A 6,404-nucleotide genomic window follows, 5' to 3' on the forward strand; every position below is an offset into this window, starting at 1 on the left:
AAAAATTGGGAAGTCCTGGTCTAATTCAGTACTTATTTTTGATAGCTGAGAAAACAGGTCCACAGAGATGAGCTGATTTCATTTGACTTAGATTAGTACATTAAAATAAGTTTAAGATTGGAATTTAAGTTTCTTGATTATCAATCTAAGGGTTTTGCTGCTGAATGGAGGTGCAATGGGTGGGAGGTTGGGAATGGGTAAAAAGTATGGGATTATTTGATTCTAGCAGTCATTAAATTTTTTACTTCTCTCATTTCTAAGAGGAATTTCAGAAAAGGAATGTGTACTGATTTGGGAAAACAGAGCTTGTTTGACTTATTTAGAACAGCTATGTTACCAAATAGAGGAGAGCTTTGGAGTTAAGAGTAGGGTACAAAGAAAAGAAAACTGTCAAGTCACTTAACCTTAAAGGGGTCCTCAAACTATGGCCAGCGGGCCAGATGTGGCAGCTGAGAACAATTATTCTCTTAACCCAGGGCTATGAAGTTTCTTTAAAGGCCCACAAAACAAAGTTTTTGTTTTCACTATAGTCCTGCCCTCCACAGTCTGAGGGACAGTGAACTGGCCCCCTATTTAAAAAGTTTGAGGACCTTTAAAAGCCTGTCTCCTCAGCTGTTAGAAGCTCATTATACAAGTAGTATATTATCATATTCCCATTCCAGTAAACTTCAGTGGCTCTCTGGTTTCTTCTAGGAATAAATACAAAATCTTCTGTTTGCCATTCAAAGTCCCTCATAATCTAGTCCCCTCCTATCATTCCAGTTTTCTTATGCCTTACTTCCCAATATATATGATTCTATCCAGTGCCTTTGGCCTCTTGGTTGTTCCACAATCAAGATTTCATCTCTCAGTACCTGGCATTTTCACTGACTGTCTCCCATGCCTGGAATGTTTTCCTACCTTATCTTCCTCCATAAGCTTCTCTGGCTTCATATAAATTTCATCTTTAAAAGAAAAATTAAAAATTTTTCATTAAAGTTTTTATTTTCAAAACATATGCATGGATAGTTTTTCAACAATGACCCTTGCAAAACCTTGTGTTCCAAATTTTTCCTCTCCTTCCCCTCATCCCCTTCCCTAGATGGCAGGTAATCCAATATATGTTAAATATGTGCAATTCTTCTGTACATATTTCTACAATTATTGGGCTGCACAAGAAAAGTCATGTCAACAAGAAAAAAAAAATAAGAAAGCAAAATGCAAGCAAACAACAACAAAAAGAATGAAAATACCATTTTTTGATCCACACTGAGTTTCCATGGTCCTCTTTCAGGGTGTAGATGGCTCTCTTCATCACAAGATCATTGGAACTACTTGAATCATCTCATTGTTGAAGAGAGCCACGTCCATCAGTATTGATCATTGTATAATCTGACTGTTGCCATGTACAATGTTCTCTTGGTTCTCTTTACTTCACTCAACATCATCAGTTCATGTAAGTCTCTCCAGGCTTCCCTAAAATTATCCTGCTGATCATTTCTTATAGAACAATAATATTCTATAACATTCATATATCATAACTTAATCAGCCATTTTCCAACTGAAATCCAGTTGGGCATCCACTCATTTTCCAGTTTCTTGCCACTACAAAAAAAGCCCATCTTCTACAGAAAGCTTTTCCTAACACTTTTTAATTCTAGTCTCTTCTCCTCGTTAATTATTTCCTATTTGTCTTGTATAGCTTGTTTGTACATATTTAAAAGAAGGTAGCTAGAGAAAGAGAAATCCAGAGGCTGAGGAATATAATGGATCTAGAAAAATGCTGTGGGACCTCATAGGCAGATGTAGGTGGGGCAAGGGAAAGGATGAAGTCCACAAAGAGAAGAGAGGGAGGGAATTGGATAACATATTTTGTTTCTTAATAGTTTGGTAAATCCATGATTTTATTTGTGTGGGTACTTTCTCCATTTTTTGGGCAGTGCCATCCTTTCACATATTTGCCATCTATATCATTGCCAAGTCTTATTAATTTAGCTCCCCAACATCTCTTGCCTCAGGTTCTTTCTCTGGAAGTATACAATTGGCATCCTAGTTTAGCACGTCTAAAACCCTCTTACTTGCATTATTGAAATGACTTTTTAATTTGTCTTCTTGAATTCAGTCCCATGTTCTTCCCTCTCAAATCCATCATCAACCCCCATGTGCTAAATTGATAATCCTAAAGAATAGCGATAACCATGCCCTACTTCTTAATGGCTTTCAAATAAAATAAACATTCCTTTTATTTAAAATCTCTCACAGTCTGGCTTCAACTTTTTGCAAAATGATTTCATGTAATTCCTTCATGTACTTTATATTCCAGACAAACTAATTTACTTAATATTTTTTTCTGGAATCATACCTAGAATGCTCTCCCTTCTCACTTTTGGTTCTTGGAATTCCTAGATCTTTTTAAGGCTCAGTCCAAGTGTTACTTCCTTCAGATCATCTTTCTGGTTTCCTTCCTTTCTAGGTTAGAAATTTGGTTTCCTGGCTTATTGGTATTTCCTTAATGACTTAAGGGATGAGACTTCCCCTCATGGGATACCTCCCTTCCTCAACTGAATGATCTTCCCTAACTCTGCCTCCTCTAACTAAAGCCTCTTGCTTTACGAGCCAGTCCTGCCTCTTCTAGGTGTTTGACTCTTTGGAGATTGTCCTATATGTGTCCTTTTCTTACATCTTCCTAACTCAGTTTTGGAGGGAGACCCACTTTAAAGGAGGAAGTAGTAGGGGAATCAGTGATCTACTTTAGCATTCTTCTTTTGCTTTTTTATCCTGATCCACAAGGGCTTTCTCTTAAACATTTCAAATAAAATGCATGTTATTCCAGTGTTGCCTCCCACCTAATTTTATTCTTATTTGTGAAGCCCATGTAATCCAAGCAATGGACCTAGATTTAAAAGTAATTGAGGATTAACTGTGTTGATATAATTTAAATGTGACTTCTTACTTTAAGAAAATCCAAAATGTGCAAATTTAAATTTGTAGAATACTGATGTTGGGGATTCACTTGATTTTTTTAAATAGCAAGAACTGGGCAATACACATTATTTGTGTGTAAAATTCTGTTTACACTGCCTTTCAGGTATATATATATAGCCAATGTATAAAGCAAGAGCACTCTGCATAAATTACTGGAGAATAAGTTACAAATCAAGTTGTTTTTTGCCCCATTAATTAGTAGAAAGCTATAAATGTATGCCCTTTTGACATTTTCACTATGACTGATGGCCTTATAGAAGAAACCATAAACTCCATATTTTGAGCAATGTAGAAAAGCCAAATCAGAACTTTTTAGGGAGATAATGGCCTAATATACTGAGAAGAGAATTTTGACATACAAAATAAGCATGTTGTTCAGACTTGTTTAAGTTAAATTGGGGATACTCATCCTTCCCAATTTCTAAGGTTTATTTAAAATATTTTTAACATGATGGGTTTAATATAAACTCTGATTATCATAGAGACCTAAGATGATTACAAAAAGTATTATTGGAAAAAATAATAATTTTTGCAAAAATATTATTTCCCATTATCATATGTACTCGGAGAAGCAGTATGGCATAGTGTATAGAAAGCTGGCTTTGAAGTCAGGAAGATCTGGATTCAAATCCTGTCTTTGATCTATACTGACTTTGTAACCCTGGACAAATCACTTAATAGGTCAGTAGTCTAGGGACCTCAGACTATATACCTTGCAGAGAAGTGCCAGTATGTTTTGGTAGAGGGAGTTTCCTTATCAAAGGGTTCCCTAAACTAATAAAATCATAGATTTGGGCCCTATCCTTAACTGCTTAATATTTTTTTAGCATCCAAGATCACATAGCTAGTACATGACAAATGCCTAAGGCTGAATTTGAATTCAAGTCCTCCACATTCCAGTATTCTATCCACTGTGTCATCTAGCTGCCTAATTTTAAAAGTAAATTTTTTGCTATATTTTGTCCTGGCTCAATAGATACTTTCCAACCTTTTTATAAAGTCCATTTTCACTAACTGTCCCCCTGTGCCTCCACCATCTGTCTTCTTTGACTTCCTTCTTTGACTTCATTTTTTTTTCTAGAAAAGGCCTTTTAAGAATTCTTTTTTCCCCCCATCTCCTCTCAGTGTCTTCCTCTAAGGTGTCTTCCATTTACACTGCATTTAGTTTTGAAAACAAACAAACAACTTATTTGTATGTTTTCTTGAGGGGGTTGCTGTGGCTTTTCTTTATAGCCCTAGCATTTACTATAGTTCTGTATACATAACTCAATACATAGTGCTAACAAATGTTTGCTGACTGATTGCATTCCCTGGGGAAAAAAAATTGGACTTTTGATTATTAATAAAATAAAAAAGGGAATGCATCCTTAATTTTTTTGATTGTGCTATCATTCTATTTTAACTGAAGTGTTTCATTCTTTCTCCATGTTATCTTTATAAATGTTGGTGTAGTCATTACATTTGTTGTATATGTTATATGCATTGGTGAAGACATTGCATATGTTGTTGTTTTAGCTCTTTTTTTTCAATCTATATTGCTTCATGTGAATCTTACCATGTCTTTGAATACACCAGATTCTTCTTTCCTTATGTTTGCTATAATATTTCATTCAATCTGTATATCATAATTTACAAAACATTTTAGAGGGTTTTGAAATAAATTATTCTAAAATGATTCCAAACTTCACAAGGGGTCTTCTCTGGTGCTCCACCTTGATATGGAGTTAGTAGACTCCTGATTTTCCAGGGCCAGGGAGGAAACAGGGTGATGAAAGTTTTGGCTACACAATAAAAGTTCAATTGTTTTTCAGTTGTTTCCAATTCCTCATGACCCTATTTAGGATTTTCTTGGTAAGATACCAGAATGGTTTTCTATGTCTTTTTCCAGCTCATTTTACAGATAAGGAAATTGAGGCAAACAGGGTTAAATGCCTTTCCCATAGTCACATTGCTTGTAAGTGTGTAAGGCTAGATCTGAACTTAAGAAGATGTGAATTCCTGACTCCAGTCCTGGAATTCTATAGTCTATGGTAGACTATCTACCATGACACAGAAGGTCTGTAATCTGTAGTAATGGGTAAAGGATCAGCACCAATGAATCGTGGATCTTGAATGGATTGATCTTGAATTATTGAAGGTCACATTATCAAAACAGAATTTAAGAGCTGTAAGATACCTCAGTGACTATCAGTACAATTCATACTAAAAGGATTCCTTTCCCACTATTACATTTCTGACCATAGTTATGCAACCTTTGCTTGAAGATCTCTACTTTAGGTTAAAGAAACCCATTCCCTTTGGGGATTCTTTTAATTGATAAGAAAAAAATAAATTCCTGGACATGAGACCTAAATTTGTTTCTTCATCTGCCACTTACTCATCCTGGTTCTGTCCTTTGGAAACAAACAGAACAAAATGAATCCCTTTTCCATATGACAGTCCTTCAAAAAGATGTCTACATATATTTAAGTCTTGCTTTCTCTACTCTAAATGTGCCTAGCTCTTTCCACTAGTCACTCTATGGCTCACAAACCTGGTTTCTTTCCTCTAGAAGTTATCAATATCCTTCTTAAATTGTGGTTCCTAGAACTGAACACAATTCTCCAAATGTAGTCTGCCCCGGGAGAGAACAATGGCACTATTACCTCCTTATGGATAGAAAAGATACATTTCTTCCTTTAACTCAATATGGCATTATTATTATTTTATTTTATTAATTTTATTATTTTAGCAGCCAGATCACACTGCTAAGATATTCAGCTGGCAGTTTACAAAAACCCCCAGATCTTGTTAAGACAAACTGCTTGCTAACTATGCTTTCCCCATCATATGCTTCTAAAGATTATTCCAAAGTATAAGATTTTTACATTTGTGATAACAATAGTCAGCATTTATGAAATGCTTTATGATTTATAAAGTGCTTTACATATGTTATCTCATTTGATAACAACCCTGTGAGACAGATGTTAATATTCCCATTTTATAGCTTAGGAAACTGAGGCTTAGGACTATCAAGTGACTTGTCCAGGGTCACCTTGCTAGTAAGTTTATGAGGTAGGATTTGAACTCTGGCCTTTCTGATTCTATCTAGTATTTTATCCCCTATGCCAGCTTGCTGGCAATTTGTTTCTTGAATTTCATCTTATTAGATTCAGTCCCAATACTTCTCTTTTGTCTGTCATTGTTTCTCTGAATCCTTATTATGGTATCCTCCCAAATTTATGTCATCTATCAATTTGATGGGCATATCATCTAAACTATTATCCATGTCACCGATAAAAATGTTAAATATGTTCTTAGATCATTGCTCAAGAGCTGGAAAAGACCTTAGGGATCATGTAATCTCATTTTACAGATGAGAAGGCTAAATGACTTATATACTTATATATACAGCAATATATGGCAGAGCTGGGATTTGAATTCAACTGTTAATTCTAAGG

Source organism: Sarcophilus harrisii, chromosome 4 (assembly GCF_902635505.1).
Source record: "Sarcophilus harrisii chromosome 4, mSarHar1.11, whole genome shotgun sequence".
In the NCBI taxonomy this organism is placed as follows: domain Eukaryota; kingdom Metazoa; phylum Chordata; class Mammalia; order Dasyuromorphia; family Dasyuridae; genus Sarcophilus; species Sarcophilus harrisii.